This window comes from Ictidomys tridecemlineatus, unplaced genomic scaffold, assembly GCF_052094955.1.
Source record: "Ictidomys tridecemlineatus isolate mIctTri1 unplaced genomic scaffold, mIctTri1.hap1 Scaffold_183, whole genome shotgun sequence".
NCBI classification, from domain to species: Eukaryota; Metazoa; Chordata; class Mammalia; order Rodentia; family Sciuridae; genus Ictidomys; species Ictidomys tridecemlineatus.
Genome location: NW_027521581.1, coordinates 238214 through 262724, shown reverse-complemented (window position 1 = coordinate 262724; position 24511 = coordinate 238214). Strand labels below are relative to the sequence as shown.

Sequence of the window (24511 nt, the reverse complement as noted above, 5' to 3'; positions counted from 1 at the left end):
TATCAGATCATTTAAGATGGGTTGAAAATTCTGTATTCTATTTAGGATCATACAGTATATATACAGAAAATGAATGTTTAACACATCACAAAAGGTTTCTGATTTCATTGCTGAGTACAAATTGGGAAAGCCCAAAAAAGGAACACCTTTAAAATGAATTTCCTGGATGCTAGGACTGAGTGGAACTATTTCTGTGGTTTTCATCTGACATTGTGGTTTTATGACAGTACAATGTTTCTGGTTGTATGCTAGTGTTTAATTATGACTTAATGACCAACCCTGCTTCTTTCTGGAATTGTAATTTTAAAGATGTATCTTGACTTTAAATAAAATTTTATTATTGGTAAGCATTGTTAATGCTTAACAGGTCCATTCATTACATTCATGTCTTCGTGTGACGTTAAGATAAGTACAATGTTTCTTTCAAAAGAAATCATCAAAGACATGTTGTTGTGCTGGCTTCTTAGCAGTTTATCCATTACTCTCATTTTTTAATGGATCCTTTTTCCTTTGGTGATCATGTCCAATGCCAGGTTAATATTGTCAGATCCAAGCAAAAAGGAGTTTTTCATGCTGCAATAAAGTTGGCTCTGTAGACTCAAGCCAACTTATCTTCAAGGATGATTTTATATTTCTGCCACAGCACAGTTCATCTTAGAGTAGCTTTCTTCAAAACCTATCATACATATAGATAAGGGCTCTTCACACAACTGAGCTTTATTAACTACTTTGAAAAATCTCCTTGTTTGATTGTTTAATACTGTACACAAAATCGGAATTTGTGATTCTTTTCATGGTGCCATAAAAAGATTTGTACAAAAACTTTGGATTTAAAAGTTACCTAATTTTAAAAATCTATTGATCAAGGTAGACAGAGAGTCTAATCTCATCAAAGAGGGAGAACAAGTGGCAGTCCACCTTTATTGATTTCTTTGATTATAAGAATGAGAGAAATTCTCATTTAAAAAAATTTCTTTTCAACATACATCAATTTTTCTAACAAAAAATTAAATCCAAAATAACATTTTAAGTTAAGTGGAACAACAATCTTTATGAATGTATGACAAAACTAAAATATTAACTCTTTGTCTAAGTTAAATTATGTTGCTGTCCCAGCACCTAATAGCTTTTGTCTAAAGTGTATCAACATTTTAGTTTGTAGGTAAAGGTGTTAAGGATTCCTAAACATTTATCTTAATTTTAGGGTAGAAGATACCATTTAAATTTATAAGGATGTCTGGATCTATTTATTCATATTCTTACATAAACTATTTGAATTATTTTGACCTGACCCTTTTATAATGAAAATATGTATTTCAGAAATAACACTGATAAAACATATTCTCAGCAAAATATTTTAAAATTATAATGCAAAAACATATTTAATTATATAAAATTAACAGCTATCACAAGCTTTTGTGAAAGCACAATCAATGACAAATCCTAAATCCGTGCCAACTAATCTTAACTTTTCAACAACATTCAATTAGGGAATTCAACAAGGAATTCTGTATAAAGTTAACAGCTAATAAAAAACAAATCAGGAATATGTTAATTTGATTTGTGGTTTGGTAGGTGATATCTATAAATGTGAAATGCTGCTAATGATTGTTCTTTAATGGTACTATTTCAGTGGTCCTAATTATTACAAAATATTGTTTGTTCTTCCAAACTTTAATATTAACTGTTCTGGAAAATGTTAAGGCCAATTAATTAATGCAGCTACAAATCAAATTTAATTGGTGCCCCCCACGCTGGCACATGGGTCCCTGGGAGGGGCGCAGGGACCTCAGCATTTCAGGCTACTGGGCCAAAGTCCTTGGCTGTGGTGCCTAGCCAGCAGGAGGGGCGCTGGGGGCAGACAAAGCAGCTAAAGAATGGGCGCCACGCCAATAGGGGTCCCCAGCGCACAGACCAGCGCCGCCCAGATCCTTGGCCTGCCTAGAGTTTGCAGAGTGAGAACTGGGACATGGACCTCTGGTAGATGTGGATGAATGTCTGCTTCTGCCTTCCTGTCCTGCCTGCCTTTGTCCCTTCTACTCACAGCTCTGAGCTCTCGAGGCAGTGTGACGCTAACCCAGGACATGCTGACCAGGGGCCAGTGTGCCTGGTGGGAGGCCCCTTCCTGGCCCTGGAGGCTGCTGGCTGTGGCTGGCTGTGTCTTAGCAGGCTCACCTGCTTCTCAGCTTCTCACTTGGTGGTGGTAACTCTGCCTCGTGTTGAGCACCAAGGCGTGCTTCTCAAAGGACGCAGGAGGCGATGGCCCTGGATTGCTTCTGCTTTGTGAGGTGTCCCACTGCTGTGAGCTTTCCTGTGTGCATCTGGGACATGCAGGAGGTGCTGTCAAGGTGGTGGGGACCCGGTCTTCAAGACCTGCAGCCAGTCTCCCCTGTGCGTCCCCATGGCCAGGCACATGGCAGCAGAGCCCCATGTGGAGCACTCACAGGAGCAGCCCGAGAGATGGAATGGCTATGAAAGGGTGACGGTGATGCATGTGCACAGGGGCACTCAGACCAGCTCTCCATTGACCTGAGACACTAGCATGAGGAATGAGCTAGGGTAGTTATGGTTCCTGGTGGAAGAAAACTAGGACACTAGTCCCAGAGGAAAAGGTGATTGTGTTTCTGATGACAAGTTCAAAAATAGAGGAGGAAGAAGATGATCCAGTTCCCAGCCACTGTTTGGAAGGGGTGGACTTTCAGACTGAGCAGGAGGATGTGAGGAGCAGGTGGAGGGCCAGGCTGGTGGTGCCTCAGGGAGGATGGCTATGGGGCTCTGTTCCCCCAGTACAGCAGCACGCAGCCCAGTGTGGCCATGGAAGCCGTAACCCAGAGCCTCCTCTCCAGCTGCCACATCAGCTCCAGGAAGAAATCTCCAGTGTGGAACCATTTCTCCATCTCCCTCTGGGACAGACTAAGGCAATATGTAGGCACTGCATGCAGGAGTTCAGCAGGGGCAAGAACGAGAAAGACCTGAGCACCAGCTGCCTCATGAGGCACATGAGGCCTGCGCACCCCACCAAGCTAGTGCAGGGGAACTGAAGTGTGTCCCTGGGCTCCTCCTTGCTGTCACCCTCACTCCTGCTTCCACCACAGCCTGCAGAGATTGGGGATGTGGGCTCCACACTCTTGCCCATCAGACTTGCCCAGAAGACGGCAGCTACGATCCCATTCCCTGACCACATGCAGGAAGAGCCCATGTCTGTGGTCTCTTCTGAGGTCTCTGATGTACTGGTCATTGGAGGTACAGCAGAGAGGAGGCCCAGGTAGGATCTTCCCCCACCTTGCCATGCTCCACTACTAGCGAACCACAGAGGGCATGAGGGAAAGAAGCCTTTGCCTTCCCAGGAGCACGGGGGCCAGAAGGAGGTTGGTCATCTGGAAACACTTCTACCTGTCCCCACTGGGTAGCTCCAAGGCCTTCTGTGTGCACTGCATGAGTTCAGCAGGGGTAAGAACGGAAAGACCTGGGCACCAACTGCTCATCCAGCACATGTGGAGAGTGCAAGGCTCCATCATGCTGTAGGAAAACGGGGGATGGCTTGGGTATCCCCCTTCTGTACCCCACACCTCCCCACCCTGCTGCCCACCCTGTTGCCTACAGAGGGGGAACCCGGATCATCCTCTTCAGGAAAGCTGGTCCAACAGCGCCCCTCGACCTCCTCGTACCCAGACAGGCTGGCTGAGAACCTGCCTAGGGATGCACGTCTCAGGGATGTGTCCCTTCTGTCATCCTCCAAAGATGTGGGCGAGTCCTCCTTTGGCGTCTCTCTTAAGAAGCAGCAGACCAGCAGGTAGAGCCCAAGGAGATGTGAGCCTGGTGCTGTCTTCCAGCAGAACAAGAAGGTCATGAAGAGGCTGAAGTCGGAAGTCTGGCACCACTTCTCATCAGCCCCCATGGACAGTCTGAAGGCCCTGTGCCTGTACTGTGACTGCGTCATCAGTGGGGGGACGAAGAGGGATATGGGCACCAGCTGTTTGATGCAACATCTGTACAGATGCCACCCCAAGGTGGTCGGGGCCCAGAAGGGCTTCCTGGGTGCCAGTTTGGCAAACTCTCTAGCTGCCACTTTGGCTTCTGCAGAAAGCTCCTCTAAGATACCTGGCCTCCTAGCAGTGGTCAGGAGGAACCACCAGTGGTGTTTCCCATCAGCAGCAAGAAGACCTCAAGCTGTGGAACCACTTCTCCCTTTGTTCTGTGGACTCCACCAAGGTGGTGTGTCTGCATTGCAGCTGGACCATCAGCAGGGGCAAGAAGCCCACCAACCTGGGGCTCCAGCTGCCTCCGGAGGCACCTGCAGAGGTTCCAGTATGTACTCAAGGAAGAGGTCCACTCCAAGACCACCCTGTCCAGCTCTCCAGGCATCAAGGGGCCACTGAACACAGAGTTGTTGGGCAGGTCCTCCTTCAATGACCCCAGTGAGAAGTTTTATGACTCTCACTCAATTGCCAAAAAAAATCACCAGTCTGATAGCAGAAATGATCGCACTTAACCTCAGCCATACTTCTTTGTGGATAACGGTTGGTTTTGTCAGGCTGCTCAAATACTAGAAACCTCAGTAATCTTTGTACTCCCCTCCCTACTTCTCCAGGACAGCTATCCCAGGCATGTATGACAATGTTAAGCAGATGATTCTGACAGCAGCTGAAGGAGGCTGACAGCAGTGTGGTCCACTTCACATCGGATGAGTACCCAGACCTGTGAGTACCTGACCGTCACTGCCCACTGGCTCACCTTCGCGTTCTTGGCCTGCCCACACTGAGAGGACCACCACTGATCAGCGCTTTTGGACACATCGCAGATTGACTGTGTCTATGGCGGTGGCAGCATCCAGAAGCAGCTAGAGTGCTGGTGAGAAGCTTGGGTGTAAGTCCATCGGCCTGCAAGCGGGCATCATGGTCACCAACAACCAGAGCATCGCAAGATTCTGACCAAGGCGGAGCACTCGAGCATGCCCTGCTTCAGCCACAAGGTGGACCTGATCATAAGTGAGGCCATCAAGAGCCAGAGGATGGTGCAGAGCCTGCTGAGTACCTCCCAGAAGCTGTGTGAGCGGCCCAAGCACTCCCCAAGTGCCAGGGAGAAGCTGGCCACACTGCAGCGGGAGTAAGAGCTGCAGCAATACTGCCTCGTCCAGAATGTGCAGTCCAGGTGGAGCAAGTCCCTGCAAATGCTGGAATGGCTGCTGGAGCAGAGGAGGGTCATTAAGGAGATGTCCATCGAGTGCAACTTCAGAGAGCTGATCAGCTGCTTCCAGTGGGAAGTCATGCAGTCTATGTGTCATGCACTGAAACTCTTAGATACCACCAGCCTGGAGATGAGTACCTACATGTCCACTCTAAGCCAGGTCATCCCCATGATCCACATCCTCAGCAAGAAGGTCGAGATGCTCTTTGGGGAGAAGATAGGCATTGACATTATGATGATGTCGCTGAAAGAAGTCATGGTGAGCCACCTGTCCGCCACCCTCCATGACCCGCTGCTGGAACCTCGCTACAAAGCCTCCCTGTTCACAGAGGAGGAGGTGGAGCAGTACAGGCAGGATCTAATCAGGGAGCTAAAAATATAAAATTCTACCTCAGAGGGCACAGCCGTCTCCAATGGCTGTGACTCAGGGCCGGGTCTAGAGACTGGTGGAGAAGAAAGCCTGTCGTCGCTGGTGGCCAAGGTGGAGAGGAGAGACAGGTGGGAGAGGCTGCCCAAAGACATGGTGCTCACCTACCTGGAGGAGGAGGTATTGGAGCACAGCTGTGACCTGCTTGCCTACTGGAACCTCAAGCGGTCGTCCTGTCCTGGACTGTCCACTTTGGCCACCAGATTTTGGGGCTGTCCCCCAAGTACCATCCCTTTGAAAAGCTGTTCAGCACACTCACGGAGAACGGCAGCTTTTGCCAGCCCCAGCTCATGATGAAGCATTTTGAAAATCTTATATTTTTGAAAGTGAATCTTCCCTTGATATACTTTCATTATTGAACTCACGACAGAGTTGCCAGACCAGAGATGCTCTCCGCAGTGCTGGCTGGCTGTTGTTCCAGGGCTGTGACCCTCCCAATAGGGACATGTGAGACATCAGGCTAGCATCTGGGGCCACTTGCCAGGCCACACTGCAAGGTAACCTCACAGACGCCTTACTCCTGTCGAGCCAGGTAGCAGGGGTTGAGGAGTCCACTGGACGCAGCCTGTCTACTCAGTTATGAAGTGGGGGATCAGGTTTTAATTTATAACTGCAACATCTCTTTTAAGTTATGGGTCAGAAATTTGTTTTATTAGAATGGAGACAAGATGTAAACAACTCTATCCTGTAGACTGTTTATTCAATTGTGTAAAAACCATGAATCAGGTACTATATTTTAGTTAAATATTGCTTTAATTGCAACAAAACCACTTTTGTAGCTGTGAAATGAAACTTGTAAATAGGAGATGGAGACAAAGCCATCCTGACTGAGCAGTTTTAACTGCAGGTTCTAACGTGTGTCTAGGAATGGAGAGAATATTCTGGAAGCCAACTGTTTACCACAGAGACGAAGTGTTTGAAAATAAAACTGTACTTGTCACAGAGCTTGTAGTTGTGGTTCACGGTTGCAGGCATGTTCCATTTCAAGTCTTTGCATTCAGGGTTGCACAGTCCATTCATTCTCTCAGAGGTTCCAGACTGTCGTCCTGAGTCCTTGAGATGGGAGTCCCTTGTGTCCCTGCTGAGGATTCAGCTGGTGCAGAGCAGAGCATTGCAACAGGGGGCCCATTGCCTGCATCTGGCACCTCTGACTCAGTGTTCCTGAGCAGTGGAGCTCTGTGTGCACTGACCCAGGTTCTGGGACCACGCCCTGGGCCCTGGAGGCAGTAGTGACCAATGGGGGCATCTGGAAGGCTACAGTGGTAAGGCTAGCCTTAGGCATTTAGAATTTTTTTTTTAACAGTAGGAAAGATTCAGCCATCACCCAGGTATTTTAGAATCTCAAGAAAATCCGAATGAAATTCTCAATTGTCAGATTCTTTTAACAATATGTCTTCAAAGTTTTTTCTTTAACATCTGAAAAAGGTTCATGTTTTAATTTCAGATCATTAAGTGTTGTGGGTGAGAAAACTTGCCCATCTGCCATGACCTCTTAGGAAGTTGTTCTGTTCACATACTGTACCTTTGCTTACTCTAAATTCGAGTAGACTGTGCTTTAGTGAATTTATAAATGATGGATTCAGTTTCTGAAATTAAACTTTTTATTTGCAATTTCCAAAAAAATTAAATTACTTAGAGCTCAATAATGATATCATTTGGGAAGATAATTGGAAAAAAATGAGCATTTACTATGATATATTTAAAACAGAGAGTTGAGAAAACTATGTAAGTTGGAAAATTTACATAACATATTGCTTAGCAAATCAGTTTACTACAGGATTCCTATAACAGAATAATGTATTAAACAACGTGTCTGCCCAAAATTAATGTTAACAAGTGTTACATTTTAAGGTATGGTTTTAACTTCATTAACTCTAAGATGTAATATGTAAGGCATCTATCTCAAAAAATAGAGCTTTCTTACACTGAATATTTATATACTTTATTGAACAAAAGACTCAAAAGAAAGAAAATTTCAGTGTAAATTGTATCAAATTATTATTATATTATTACCATTATTATTATTATTATTACATTCCATCGGAAAAAATATTGGTTTTGGCTGTTTATAACCAGGGTTCATCTCTTGCTGACAGAATTCTAAGGAACAAATATCTAGCTATATGATATGACATGTAGCTTTATAATATGGTACAATAAGACCACCAGATACAAATAAAGTAAAATTTGAAGTGATTAGAACAAAAGAACAATTGTGCATTGGGAAAAATCAGGAATAATGAAAAATACTATAGAAAATATCATTAGACAAGAAAAGGTATTAGTACATAGTGCCTTGAATCTAGCACATTCAGGATTTATTTTATAGTAACAGAGTTTCATTTAGACTATAAAATGATTTATACTGGCATTAAACTTTCCTAAGTAATGTGCTAATGTAGGAAATTTGTTTGGAATAATTTTAGCATTTCAATGGATTTCTGCTTTAGTGAGTTATCTTTAACAAGAATATTTATCTCTTTTTGAGCCAAAACACATGTAGCATCATCTGAAAACCTAAATTATAACTACAAGATGTTTTTGTAAATTCCTATGTTTTCTGAATGCATAACTGTTATAAAAATAAGACAGGTTAGGAGCCAAAAACATTTATGAGTTATATAAAAAATTTATAATTTAGTATTGACTGGAGACCATGTTGATTATGTACAGAAAGGTTCTTTACCATGTCAACCAGATTTCCATTTATGCTGTTGTAATCTCATTTTTCTAGTGCTCATTACAGTTTGAGGTTATAATATAGTTACATAAAGGAATTCATCTTAGCCAATGAAGAAATTTCTTAGTGTAGGCACATTGAAATGTTTAAATCCTGGTCTATTTTCTGAGTCAACATCCAAGGCCATCACACAGGGTTGATTGCTTCCCTAGTTCAGGACTTGAATTTAAAAAACAATATCAATTCCTACTTAATCAGCTACTGATGAGTGACTAACACTGGGCTAATATTATGAGCGAAGTCAAAAGAAATATATGTTCCTCATACTTAAAGTGGGAGATATATTTTGTAAGTATAAACATCATTATGAAGACATTGTGCAGGGGATATAGGAAGCCTTAATCTTGGAGAAAACATTTGAATTTATTTTGGAGGACAGACAGCATAACTGGAAAGAAAAATGGGATGTGCATTTTAAGAAGGTATCCTATCTTGGAAAACATAGGAGCATGGACAATGTCAATAAAGAGGATCCTTATAAAAATTAATGACTTAGTCACAATTCATTTCCTTTTGTGCAGTTTTAAATCATTATGAATGTGTTTAAATCAATCTGACATATCCCTTAAAGGGTCTTTGTTTGTGGAACCCTTTTTAGGGTATAATATGTAGAAACAAAATTTAGAACCACTATTATTAGACGACCAAGAACTTTCTCAAGTGCTCTCTTTTTAAATTTTTTTGGTGCTGGGGATTTAACCCTTAGCACTTTATAATATTTTATTTAGAGTCAAGGTCTCACTAAGTTGCTTAGGGCCTTGTTAAATTGCTGAGGCTGGCTTTGAACTCACCATCCTCTTGCCTTAGCCTCCAGAGCCCCTGGTGAATGCCACCATACCTGCTGTCAAATGTTCTTTCATACATTTAATATGGTGACAACCCAAGGAAGCAATAGCATTGAAGATGAAAAAAGTGAATCTCAGAGATCTATGAAGTTAGGAATCCAGAATTTGAACACCTATTTGACTTCAAAGATGTGCATGTGCTTCTCTGTGCCACATTACTTCTTGAAGCTTCTAATAAAATTGACAATTTTTCTAGTAAACTGCTGTCAGTATTTTGTTTTGTTCTTTGTGAATTAGTCCTTGGCCTCTAGGAATGGTTTTTATTTACTTTAATCTAATAGCCTCATGAATACTCCTTCCATTCTGCCACCCACTCACCCTCTATTCTCAGAGTTACCAGTGTATATCCACTGTCTTAAAAATCCTGAACAGATTTTACACTAAATTTTGATGTGGGAAGAGATGCTCTTTGCATTTTTTCCTGGGAACACCAGTAACCCAGGGCAGGTGATTTAAAGATACTGTATTTACTTCTTTTGAATGGAGCTACTTTAAGGATATAATACCTATGAGAGTTATTTATTGTCATTTTGCTGCTGTGTCTTTATTAGCTGAGGTATGAAAAATTGCCTGTGGACAACATTGTAATATTGTAATCATGGGAACCTCCTATAAAATATTCATGTGACTTTCTGTTATGGCTACTGAAGTTCCAGCATTTGAGATTCATTCTTTGGGGTAGGAAAGCTGTTTGTCCCTTAATAAAGGGTAAATGCCATGAGAATCTTAAGTTTCCTTGCAACAGTGGAGTAGAAGTTGTTCTGGGGCAAGAGCCAGGAAAGGATTAAAATTCAACCAATGTAAGGTGGGTCGGCTGCACAGGAGATAATCTTACAACTGCTTTGGGTAAACCAGGTAAAAGGCTGGAGTGGCAGTCTGTTCAAGGTGCTGACTAAGTAGGCAGAACTTTTGTTTTCCTTTCCATACTTTTATTAGTGCATTATAGTTGCACATAATAATGAAATTTGTTGTTACATGTTTGCACATGCACACAATATAACAATATAGCTGGGCCAATATCATCCCTAGTATTTCCCCTTTCCCTCCCTCTGGTCCTTTTCCTCTACTGATCTCCCTTTGATTTTCATGAGAGCCTATGATTTTACCTTTTTCCACTCTAGCTTCCACATATAAAATATATGACCCTTGACTTTTTGAGTTTGACTTATTTCACTTAACATTATGTTCCATCCATTTTCCCACAAAAGATATCATTTCATTTTTCTTTATGGCTGAATAAAACTCCATTGTGGGTATGCATTATATGTTTTCTTTACCCACTCACCCATTGATGGATACCTAAGCTGGTTTCATAATTTGGCTGCTGTGAATTGTCCATGCATAAGATAGGACTTTTTCTACTGACTTTTCATAGGGCCTCACAGATTCTGCCTTATAGTCAGGAAGTCCAGAAGGACCTGGGAGGAAAATAAAGCAGTCAACAATATGGACAGGAGTACATGAAAGTTCCTTTCCTTTCTCTCCTGGTTCTACCTGCTGTCTGCATAATACCCATCTATTTGCCAAAGGTTGACACAGCCAGGCCTCTTTCTTCCGTGGGCCTATACAGGTGTCTTACTATAGAGCCAGGCAGAATAAACAATTCATTTTCATTTTCTCAGGGATCTAGATGACATTTTCTTTCCTTCTTACAGTCTCCACAGGTTAGATAAGGCAGTAGGCTTTGGACTATTTTGTGGCAGCTAAAGATATGCAGGCAAGTGGCAATAAACAGCCAAAAGCAGAATTTTGGTTCCTTGCTTATTAATATTTTGATAGAGTTTGCTGATTTTGTTTTTGTTTTTTAGGTTTAAGAATGAGAGATTGGAGGATTCTGGGTACCCTGAAACTAAGGGTGATACTCAAAATTCAGGCCACCCCATTTTCCAATCTTAGACTGCCTGAAAATAGAGACTCTGCACCCAAGTTTGAACTCTGTCTGTGTGCTCTCCTGTCATTAAGTTACTTCATCTTGGAGTCAGTTTTCTTACCTGCAAAATGAGGACAATATTGGTGATGGTGGAGGAGATGGTAGTGGAAGAGAAGATGGTGGTAGTGTTGATGATGAAGATGAAAGTGGTGGTGGTAATGATGATGGTAGTGATGGTTTGGGATATGTTGGTTGTAGTAGAAATGGTAGTAATGGTTATGAGATGGAGATGGTATTGGTGATGGTGAAGTGAAGGTGGTGGTGGTGGATTTTGATATGATTGTGGTGGGGGGAGTGAGGGAGTAATAGTGAGTGCTAGAGGCAAAGAAAATGGTGGTTGTAGTTTTGGACATGATGATGGGGATCATGGTGGTGGTGATTATCGGCGGTGGTAGTGGCAGTGATGGTGATGGTGTGGGTACTAAAACTTACTGAGAGCAAGCATTCAAGCTGTTTTGATTTAATCTTCACAACCATATATAACAATATATTGTTATTATATTCATTTTACAGAAGAAGAATTGAGGCTCAGAGACTAACTTCCTCTTGTTCAAACAGCTAATAAACATGATCTAGAATTCAGCAGCAGAACTTCCTGACCGTAGAGTCTACTCTGTCTCATTAGCTTTCACACACAAGGACAAGGCTCTGTTGCTATGACTGGTGTGGCTCAGAAAATACAAACCAAGAGTGGTGATTTATCTTTTCTAGAATTCTTAAACATATATCAAGTACATCACACTCTCACTGCCCAGTCTCTATTAGCCTAGAAAAGCCATGATGAACTAAGTTTGAAAAGGAAAAGAATGCAGAATGTTATAAACCCTCCTTGTACCTGGCCCATCCAATTAGCGACTATTCTTTCCTCCTTCCCAGTATGCATTTTCTCTTATACCTAAATTTTAAAAAGAAACTTCATTATTGTGAGCTTTCTGACATTGCCTGCTCTGGCCCTGGAGCATTTAATTTCCTCATATGGAAATTAAATTTTCACACTTGAAATAGTATTTTCTTGGCCTATCTTTTTTTTAACTATGTTACAAGACAGTGTAAATTAATAGCAACAGAGAATTAGTATTGGGGATGGTTGTTATCTTGTGTTATCACTATGAAAAAGTTTTAAAAATGTGTTATATAACCCTGGAGGTGATTAATAGTAAGAATTATTGATTGCAAGACTCTCCTAGAATAAGTGACCCTTGGGAAGTTTATCTGATACAAACCTTCAATTGTAAGCATTACAGCAAAGGGAATTTTTAGGTAACATTTTTTAAAAAGTCAATTTCAAGTCATTCTTGCTTCTGAATTATATTCATGGACAAGAAAAGCAAGCAGAAAAAAAATCCTACCTAAAATCAGATCACTATGAAATGACATTTTTCATTGCATACACTTTGTAAAAATCAGTGCAAGTTTGTCTGTAAAATATTAAAATATTTGTTTTTGAAGAAACTAGTTTTATTGTATTCAATATTTTTAACTTTTGTAGGCAAATTTTTGGTCTGGTGGAGTAAGCCTATTAGCAATATTTGTAAATATGAGTAATTATAAGATTTTATAAATTTTTACAGACTACTTGAAGATAGAGATTCCATATCAAAGTTTCAACTCCATTTGTATGCCCTCCTAACTTTGTTATAATTTTTTATAACTTCTAAGATATTTTATAAGTTATAACTTTTTATGTATTTATATGTTATAATTGTAACTTTTAAAATAAACCCAATATGCTTCTTCAATAAGGAACATTTCTCTTACATACCGTGCATGCACGCGCGCGCGCACACACACACACACACACACACACACACACACATCACACTTCTTATTTACCAAAGAAAAAAATGGGAAAGTTAAATTAAGTGATATTGATGTCCAGTTTAGTCTTAGGGTGCAATAAAAAAAGGACAATTCCCAAAGCTGTAAGAACAACTTTCCTTCTTGCTCACTGAGCATTACCATCTTAACTTGCCAATAATGTTTTAAAATGAGCTGTTCACTTTACTGTATATAAATGTGTGACTGGGATTTGTATATTTGGAGAGAAAGAAAAAAAGGGAGAAAGAGAGAAACTGAGGGAGTAGGAAAGTGAGAAAGTGGGGTGGTGGAGGGAGGGACCCTAGGAGGGAGAGAGTATGGCCAGAGAGGAGAGGAGGGAGGAGGGAAGGAGGCAGACAGAGGAGACAGACACAGAGACAAAGAATTTGTAGCCCTGACAACATTTCAGCTATTACTAAAATGAAGTGGAGACTGAAATTAGTACAGATTTTTGTTCAAGCAAACAGAAGACAGTAGGAGAGTAAAGAAATTGAAATGAGATTTACTGAATCTGCTTCTTTATTGAAATCATGGATGAAATACAAGACATGTTTTAGGTACTCCATAAATGGATATATTGATAGCCCATGAGCACCCAGATGTTGGATGATGTTATACAGGGAAAAAATAGCTGATATGATTAGATGGGGAAAAGTTAGGTGGTATTTTGGAATGATTCATGAGTTACAAATTTTTAAATGTCTGATTACATATAAAACTGGAAGTCAGCATGATATTCCTTGTGGCAATAGTACTAGATAAATCAACAATGAGGATAAGGAGTGGAATGGCAAAGAATAATGTTATACTGTGCATTTTATTATCACACTTGGTTGCTATTTTTTTCCTTCTTGGGCCTTAGGAATAGAAGTAGAGGCTGATTTATGAGTTGAGAGTCAGTGCAGAGTGTCAGATTTCTATAATGAGATTATAATATTAAATCTAATGAAGGGAAAATATGCTTACCCAAACCAAATGGACAGCTATGATTAAACGACCCTTGATGGATTTGTTTAGACAATACAGCAGGTAAAGTGACCTCCTCTTTTCTTAGGTTTATGATCAGTTCCATGAAATGAAGATTTATGTCTTTTATTATTCTGATGACACAACAATATGATCACAGAATCAAGCTTGAACAAGATGGAACTCGTAACCAAGTGATATGGTATGAAAACCATTGAGGTTTGTTTAGATTAATCATGTGTGTTATATTTTATGGTGGCTTCTGTCCTACAGCAACTCAGTTATGCTCCTCCATTTACTTTTTAACTTGAAATTTCATGTTGCAAGCATGTGTCTTGCACACACACCCACATGCATATGCAGCAGCAGAGGCATGAGCTCATGCTGCATCTGGAAAGTGACAGCATCTCAAATGTGTTGTGCCCCATAGCATGTTCAATGAGAATGGCATCTAAATGACATCTCCATATGGCTGAGGTCATGGCAGAAGCTATGGAGATTGCATGTGGAAGAGTGTGGATAGTAACCAAAGTTTTCCAGGGTAAATAGTTAAAAGGCTTGATATATGTACTTTATGAGTAGCCCCACTTCCCCCAGTCAACAGAACCCATTCTCAGAGAGGAAAGTGACTTAGAGTTGGATTAGCCTTGAAGAAGAGAACTGCATGAATAAAGAAAACCATATGTAGGTACTTTTTAAAAGAATTTATAAACCAAAACTTCACCTAGTCTTCATTTTCTCATTTTTACCTGAAATTCCACTGTTGAAGAGTCACTCCTTACATTAAATCTTTTTTCCCCAATTAAAATGCAAATATCCAGCATCATTTTAGTGTAAACATACACTAAAATAATTATTGTCAGATCTTTTCACTGTTGGAAGAACATGATAGAAATGGAATGATTAAGGAACCTGAGAAGGATGAAAAGGTATGATGATGAATCTTAAAGAGAAGGTTTTATCTGTCATGGTTTTACCTGGAACTTGCCCGATAAAGGAGACAACAAAAGTGATTTTTCAAGTAGCTTCTTGCACTCACTTTTGGTTGCTTAGCTGCTGTTTTATTCATTAATATTCATGTATTTGAGGTCTGTGATCTGTAACCAAGACTTCATGATATTTAGCATTACCCCCCATGCAGATACTTTTAAGAGTATCTCCATTAAATATCGTTTTCTCCTGGAGCATTCTGTGCTCTCCAGTGGTGTTTATCACCCAAGCATTTAGTAGTGATCCCTGTAATGTATGCAGAACTGAAGATCCTCCTTCATCACTCTGATTCTGCTGGGAGTTAGTGTGTGTTATAATACAAGGGAAATGGGAAGGAAGGGAGGCAGAAGGGAGCCAGGTTGCACATGTGTGGTAATCCATCTAGATAAAATCATTCGATGAGACTAGTCAGCTAAGGAGGAGGTGTGAGAATAAATGGAATCCCTCCCCTTGGGACTATATATTTATAGTAAACTCTAGCTGACAACAGCCAACCCCCACTGGCCCACTCTTCTGGCTTCTAAGTTTTCTTTCTCCATTATAAGGGCTTAGAGCAAACCTCCATTCTCACCCCACCCCCACAAGTCTCTAGGCCTAAAGTGAGTATTTAGGAGTTCTAATCACTAGGTGATGGTCCTAGGTAAATAGGAACAACAGCAAAATGACTAGTAAATTCCTCTTCCATTCCTTTTAGCCTAAATAATGCAAGGCACAGTGCTGTCTGTCCCTCAAACAAGAGTCACCTCAAATAAGAAATGTTTATGAGATTCATTGGTGTAGAGAGAAGCTACTGACATAGGCGATCCATTGCTCATTTCTTATGGTTGAAGTGATGAGATCATCTTTTGTGAGAATAGAGAATATCCAGGATGACTTTGAATCCATGTTTTGGATTAGGCAAGTTGATGCTGATGTCTTAGTTGCTTCTGGTTTCATTTAGGTTGGTATTCTTCAGAGGGACTTAGAGAGGAATGGGACCCATGTTAGTAGAGTTTGAAGGAAAGAAATTGCAGAAAAAGAGAAATCCATTGGTTTTACATTTACCTATGCAATGATTAGCTTTCTTTCCTGACTTTCTACCATTTAAACTTACTACTCAGGTTCCTTAGCCCCCTCTTCTAGATTGATACATCTGCCAAATGATCCCATATAGAACAGGGGACATCTGAAGAGCCATGGATCAATCTGCACAATACATCAGCTTTCATGTCAGCCTGGAGACTAGCTGAAATCCAACAACCTGTCCCTGGCTCACAACATTTCACCAGTATCCTACAACTACCCTCAGTCATGGGTGAAGTACAGATTACTTAATAATTGAAATAAAATATATGTAGTTAGTTATTTTCTAATTTTCTCACTGTACAGATTGCTTGTCTAGGGATCCTAAATGGACCCCCATCAATGAATCGTGAGACTATCCTGACCAAGCTGGTATATTCCACTGATTTCCTGTTTTATGGTACCACTCTGGCCCCTCCAGATCCTGTGGCTGTGGACATAGCATCATTTTGCCAATATCTTTTTCTCATAAGAAAAAAGATAATGGGTTGCAAAACACATTTTCTGCTGCCAAAGCTGATTACTCTTATGAGCATGTATCAATTCCAGCATTTTCCCTGTATAAAACAAACACATCGGAAGTGTGTGTCTTCACATCTCTTTTGTTTAAAAGAATCAAAAGGGAAAAAACAAAAGCTTTTGAAAAAACTATGCACAGTCTTTTAGACTGATTTAAGGGAAATCTGGTTCTATAATAAGATGCGGTCTGGCAGCCCATTTGTAGTTAGACTTACAAACTAGACTGGAATAGTACAGGCAGGCCTGTGCTTTATTGAAGTTGCAGTAGTTCATAAAGGAGGTGATGCCCTCTGGTGATATTGTATTACTGCCAAGGTTGATAGGGATTGCAATGTGTGGATGAGAAAGTGAGCAACAACTCTCACTCTGTGATTTGTGTAAAACATATGAGCTTGAAGAGATGAGTCTTTGTTTAAAGCAAAATCAACATTTGCAGGGGAAGGGAAAGGGTCACAGAGCTCCAGGATCCGAAAGGGAAGAGAAAGATGCAGAACTCGGAGCAGGAAATACCAAGTCCTCCCTTGGTAAATTTATCACACCCCTACTAATATTTTTATGTTAGCAAATGTAGGCTGTAAATGAACAGCTCTAAAATGGGAAAGAAGTCACAGTCAATCTGCAGTTGCAAGTTTGCAGCAGATGCAAGGCTTTTTCCATGCATTTCCTTTAGGGCATCATGAAAGAGAGTTGCTTATTACTGGCCAGCATGAGCATATCCACCAAAAATGAGGCACAGACTGCAGGAGCTACTGATACATGACAGATATATTGCTCAAACTGAAGGAATAGAGATGACAAGTCCCTAGTCTTTAGGCAGCCAAAGCCAGGTAGAAAATGTTTATCCAATATTTTTAGCACTTCCTGGTCAAGCATCCTTTCTATCCTTATTCGAATTTGTTGAACCTTAAAAACAGACCCAGTGACCTAACATTCCTTCTGGTCTCAGGCACCAGGCAGAGCTATACCATTGATTGCAGTGGCATTATGGCACATTGGATGATCATAGCCATTTTTCATAAAGGTAATGTGAATATTCATAACAAAATAAAAAATCTATAGGAAGATAAGGAATGTACCTTGAAACCTTGTTTGCAAGTCTGACACACTGGAGTGCTGGTCATGGTGTTGTTGATCAGAGAAGTGTGCAGTTCTCACAGTGTGGTTTGTTTAAGTGCAGGAGAGAGAAACTACAGGAGAGAAAGGCAGAAGGAGAGAATGTTTTACAATATAGGAGAAAGAATTTGATGATAATTATCCCCAAACATGATGCCCTCATTTCTATCCTACCATGTACTTCATAAAATGATTAAAAGCAACATTGAGAGGCATTATTTTGATTATTTTGACATTATTTTGATGTGCCCTTTTTGCATCAGAAAATGCAGATTAAAGAGGGTGGGTTTGAAAATACAAAGTAAAAAAAGCCTCTTACAAATTTTAATATATAACAAAAGCATGGCTTATAAACTGAAAAGAATAGGATATAAACAAATGAGTTGTGACCGCCGGCCAGATGTTGATCTTTTTTTTTTTTTTTTCAATATTAAGCAGGTACTGTTTTATCTTGCATCCAGAGATGATTGATTGCTCTTGAGCAGGAGTGCGGACATTATGGATGGGATGCTTGTGATGTTTGTGTACTCCACTTATTGACCACAATGGAAAATCAGATCTCCCTAAAGGACAAAATAGCCTCATCCTAACTCAAGAACTACAAAGTTATCTTGTAGTTTGACCTATAAAATCATCACCACCCACCTGAAGCTCACAAACAAGCACTGTTGTCATTGATGATTCCCCTCCTGGTGTAAAGTGTGCTTTTTTCTCAAACCAGAGACATTGTTGGCTGCACCTTGCTTGAGTGTCTATTTTAGGTTGGGTGAGTTCACTCATCTAAGTCAATGGTCAATTCTTTGAAATGATCCCCCCTGCTTCAACAAGAACATGTATACAAAAGGCATTTGACCTTGAAAATATGGATCCCTCTTTTTAATCATTTTTTGTATTTTTAATTTTGATTTTTGATATATGACATCAGATTGCATTACAATTTATTTACACAATTTTTCATATTTCTGGTTGTACACAAAGCAGAGTCACATCCTTTGTGTCTTCATACACATACCTAGGATAATGATGACTATCACATTCCACTGTCTTTCTTATCGCTATGCCTCCTCCCTTCCCCTCTCTCCCCTTTTCCCCTTCGCCCTATCTAGAGTTCATTTAATCTTCCCATACATCCCCTCCCCCACAGCATATTATAGATCAGCATTCTTAAATCAGAGAAATCATTTGGCATTTGGTTTTTTGGGGATTAACTAATTTCACTTAGAATTATATTCTCCAGCTCCATCCATCTACTTGCAAATGCCATGATTTTATTCTCTTTTAATGCTGAATGATATTCCATTGTGTATATTTGCGACATTTTCTTTATCCATTCATCTATTGAAGGACATCTAGATTGGTTCCACAGTTTAGCTATTGTGAATTGTGCTGCTATAAACATTGATGTGGCTGTGTCCCTGTAGTATGCTGTTTTGAAGTCCTTTGGGTCTAGACCAAGGAGTAGGGTAGCTGGGTCAAATGGTAGTTCCATTCCCAGTTTTCCAAGGATTCTCCATACTGCTTTCCATATTGGTTGCATGAATTTGCTGTCCCACCAGCAATGTATGAGTGTGCCTTTTTCCCCACATCCTCGCCAACACTTATTGTTGTTTGTCCTCATAATAGCTGCCATTCTGACTGGAGTGAGATGAAATCTTAGAGTAGTTTTGATTTGCACTTCTCTAATTGCTAGAGATGTTGAACATTTTTTCATATATTTGTTGATTGATTGTATATCCTCTTCTGAGAAGTGTCTGTTGAATTCCTTGGTCCATTTATTGATTGGGTTATTTGTTGTTGTTTTTTTTTTTTTTTTTGGTGTTTAGATTTTTGAGTTCTTTATATATTCTAGAGATTACTGCTGTATCTGATGTGTGTGTGGTAACAATTTGTTCCCAATTAGTAGGCTGTATATTCACCTCAATGATTGTTTCTTTTGCTGAGAAGAAACTTTTTAATTTTAATCCATCCCATTTATTGATTCTTAATCTTAATTCTTATGCTATAGAAGTCTTATTAAGGAAGTTGGGGTCTAATCCAACTTGAGGGAGATTTGGACCTACTTTTTCTTCTAATAGATGTAGTGTCTCTGGTTCAATTTCTAGGTCCTTGATCCACTTTGAGTTGAGTTTTGCACATAGTGAGAGATAGAGGTTTAATTTCATTTTGTTGTATATGGATTTCCAATTTTCCCAGCACCAATTGTTGAAGAGACTATCTTTTCTTCAATGTATATTTTTGGCACCTTTGTCAATTATAAAATATTTGTCCTCTAATCTGTACCATTAGTCTACAAGTGTATTTTGGTGCCAATACCATGCTAATTTTGTTACTATTGCTCTGTAGTATACTTTAAGTTCTGGTATTGCTTTAGCTATTCAGGGTATTAAAAATAAGAGTATTTTTCCAGATGAATTTCATGACTGCTTTTTCTATTTATATGAAGATTGTCATTGGAATTTTGATTTGAATTGCATTAAATTTGTATAGTGCTTATGGTAGTATGATCATTTTGACAATATTAATTCTGCCTATCCAAGAACAAAATAGATTTTTTCATTTTAAGGTCTTCTTTAATTTTTTTTGTTGGCATTCTGTAGTTTTTGTTGTAGAGGTCTTTCACCTCTTTTGTTAGGTAGTATTTCATTTTTTTAATGCTATTGTAAATAGAGTAGTTTTCCTTGTTTCTCTTTTAGAGGATTTGTCACTGATATACAGAAATACTTCTGAGTTATGGGTGTTAATTTTGTATCCTGCTACTTTGCTGAATTAATTTACTAGTTCTAAAAGTTTTCTGGCGTAGTGTTTTGGGTCTTATAGCTATGAAATCACATCATCAGCAAATTCCAATTCTATTTAACATAGTTCTCGAAACACTGGCCAGAGCAATTAGACGAAAGAATGAAAGGGATATGGATCCCTTTATCTTAAATTGCCTACGCCAGGAACTTTTAAGTCATGCTCATTTCTTCAGGATCTTTCCCTAATCTTTTGGTCATGTTTAATTATATCACTAGTTAGCAACTGTGTTATACATTTTAGACACTCTGTTATCTATTTTCTATCTCAATCACATGGTGCTAGTCATATCACTATTATTTTTCTCTTTATAGAAGGAATGACTTTTTATCTGCTTTTCAATGCCTAATGTCCCTGTCACCATCCACTTTGTCAGAATGATGTCTTAAGGGGAGCTCCATTGGTCACTCTTTGGGTGACATATTTCCCTGGCTTCTTGTTGCCTTCAGGGTGGTTCCGACTCTTTGAGTAGAATGCAGGGCCCACCAACGGCTATTGTTCTGTCTTTCTCTCTTTGAGCTATTGACATTGCATCCAAAGTGAAGCCCTCTGAGAATGTGGGTTCCTGGAGCCTGCTACCTCACCAATACTTTACACTTCTACAGAGGAATTTGGGCCCAGTTTCAGTCTCAGCTTCCTAAGAGGTCCATGATGTAGGGGAGAGAGGGTGCCATTTTTCTCAATTTATGGAGAAAGGAGAGAGTGCAGATTCCATTGTAACTCAATAGGCCACTACTAGGCAGAATCAACTCTCAGAGACCTCTATGTAAATTGTATGATTTGTGAATTATTGGTGGAGAATTAATGTATTCCTTTATGCTATAGTACATTAAGGTTTTCACTACATTAAGTTGATTCTTTTATATCCTGCTACTTTGCTGAATTCATTTATTAGTTCTAGTAGTTTTTTGTGGACCCTTTTGGTTCTTCTAGGTATAGAATCATGTCGTCCGCAAAAAGTGATAATTTAAGTTCTTCTTTTCCTATTTTTATGCCTTTAATTTCTTTCGTCTGTCTAATTGCTCTGGCCAGTGTTTCGAGAACTATATTGAATAGAAGTGGTGAGAGAGGGCATCCCTGTCTTGTTCCAGATTTTAGGGGGAATGCCTCTAATTTTTCTCCATTGAGAATGATGCTAGCCTGAGGCTTGGCATAAATAGCTTTTACAATGTCGAGGTAAGATCCTGTTATCCCTAGTTTTTCTAGTGTTTTGAACATAAAGGGATGCTGTACTTTGTCGAAAGCTTTTTCTGCGTCTAATGAGATGATCATATGTTTCTTATCTTTAAGTCGATTGATGTGGTGAATAACATTTATTGATTTCCATATATTGAACCATCCTTGCATCCCAGGGATGAATCCTACTTGATCATGGTGTACAATTTTTTTTGATGTGCCTTTGTATCCGATTCGCCAGAATTTTATTGAGGATTTTTGCATCTAGGTTCATCAGAGATATTGGTCTGTAGTTTTCTTTCTTTGAGGTGTCTTTGTCTGGTTTCGGAATCAGGGTGATGTTGGACTCATAGAATGAATTTGGCAGAGCTCCCTCTTTTTCTATTTCCTGAAATAACTTGAAAAGTATTGGTATTAATTCTTCTTTAAAGGTTTTGTAAAACTCCGCTGTATACCCATCCGGTCCTGGGCTTTTCTTGGTTGGAAGTCTTTTGATTGCTTCTTCTATTTCATCTATTGATATTGGTCTGTTTAAGTTGTGTGTATCCTCCTGACTCAGTCTGGGCAAATCATATGACTTAAGGAATTTATCGATGTCTTCACTATCCTCTATTTTATTGGAATATAGGTTTTAAAAATAATTTCTAATTGTCTTCTGTATTTCTGTTGTGTCTGTTGTAATATTGCCTTTTTCATCCCGTATGTTAGTAATTTGAGTTCTCTCTCTTCTTCTCTTCGTTAGCATGGCTAGGGGTCTGTCAATCTTATTTATTTTTTCAAAGAACCAACTTTTAGTTTTGTTAATTTTTTCAATAGTTTCTTTTGTTTCAATTTCGTTGATTTCCGCTCTGATTTTAATTATTTCTTGCCTTCTGCTACATTTGCTGTTGTTTTGCTCTTCCTTTTCTAGGGCTTTGAGATGGAGTGTGAGCTCATTTATTTGTTGGTTTTTCCTTTTTTTGAGGTATGATCTCCAGGCGATGAATTTCCCTCTTAAAACTGCTTTCATTGTGTCCCATAGATTCCGATATGTTGTGTCTGTGTTTTCATTTATCTCTAAGAATTTTTTGATTTCCTTCTTTATGTCTTCTGTAACCCATTGATCATTCAGTAACATATTGTTCATTTTCCATGTGATGTAGGATTTTTCCTTCCTTCTTTTATCATTGATTTCCATTTAACACGCATAAATCAAAGGCATTTCTGTATATCAGTGACAAAACTTCTGAAATGGAAATGAGGAAAAACACTCCATTCACAATATCTTCAAAGAAAATAAAATACTTGGGAATCAACCTAACAAAAGAGGTAAAAGATCTATACAATGAAAACTACAAAACCCTAAAGAGAGAAGTAGAAGAAGATCTTAGAAGATGGAAAAATATACCCTGTTCATGGATAGGCAGAACTAACATCATCAAAATGGCGATATTACCAAAAGTTCCCTATAGGTTTAATGCAATCCCAATCAAAATCCCAACGGCATTTCTTGTAGCAATAGATAAAGCAACCATGAAATTCATATGGAAAAATAAAAGGCCCAGAATAGCAAAAGCAATTCTAAGCAGGAAGTGTGAATCAGGCGGTATAGCGATACCAGATTTCAAACTATATTACAGAGCAATAGTAACAAAGACAGCATGGTACTGGTACCAAAACAGACGGGTGGACCAATGGTACAGAATAGAGGACACAGAGACTAATCCACAAAGCTACAACTATCTTATATTTGATAAAGGAGCTAAAAGCATGCAATGGAGGAAGGATAGCATCTTCAACATATGGTGCTGGGAAAACTGGAAATCCATTTGCAACAAAATGAATCTGAATCCCCTCCTCTCGCCATGCACAAAAGTTAACTCAAAGTGGATCAAGGAGCTAGATATCAAAACAGAGACTCTGCGCCTGATAGAGGAAAAAGTTGGCTCCGATCTACATATTGTGGGGTCGGGTTCCAAATTTCTTAACAGGACACCTATAGCACAAGAGTTAATAACAAGAATCAATAAATGGGACTTACTTAAACTGAAAAGTTTTTTCTCAGCAAGAGAAACAATAAGAGAGGTAAATAGGGAGCCTACATCATAGGAACAAATTTTTACTCCTCACACTTCAGATAGAACCCTAATATCCAGAGTATACAAAGAACTCAAAAAATTAAACAATAAGAAAACAAATAACCCAATCAACAAATGGGCCAAAGACCTAAACAGACACTTCTCAGAGGAGGACATACAATCAATCAACAAATATATGAAAAAATGCTCACCTTCTCTAGCAGTCAGAGAAATGCAAATCAAAACCACCCTAAGATACCATCTCACTCCAGTAAGATTGGCAGCCATTATGAACTCAAACAACAACAAGTGCTGGCGAGGATGTGGGGAAAAGGGTACTCTTGTACATTGCTGGTGGGACTGCAAACTAGTGCAGTCAATTTGGAAAGCAGTATGGAGATTCCTGGGAAAGCTGGGAATGGAACCACCATTTGACCCAGCTATTGCCCTTCTCGGACTATTCCCTGAAGACCTTAAAAGAGCTTATTACAGGGATACTGCCACATCGATGTTCATAGCGGCACAATTCACAATTGCTAGACTGTGGAACCAACCCAGATGCCCTTCAATAGATGAATGGATAAAAAAAATGTGGCATTTATACACCATGGAATATTACGCAGCACTAAAAAATGACAAAATCATGGATTTTGCAGGGAAATGGATGGCACTAGAGCAGATTATGCTTAGTGAAGCTAGCCAATCCCTAAAAAACAAATACCAAATGTCTTCTTTGATATAATGAGAATAACCAGGATCAGAGCAGGGAGGAAGAGCAGGAAGGAAAGATCAACATTAAACAGATACAATAGGTGAGAGGGAAAGGGAGAGAAAAGAGAAATTGCATGGTAATGGAGGGAGACGCTCATTGTTATACTAAAGCAC

The 24511-nt window shown here is 39.5% G+C and overlaps 1 pseudogene; it reads left to right on the top strand.

Moving 5' to 3' along the window:
* The first annotated feature begins 2611 nt into the window (after window positions 1–2611).
* Window positions 2612–6063, top strand: LOC144372884 (zinc finger BED domain-containing protein 4-like; annotated as a pseudogene).
* The last annotated feature ends 18448 nt before the right edge of the window (window positions 6064–24511 follow it).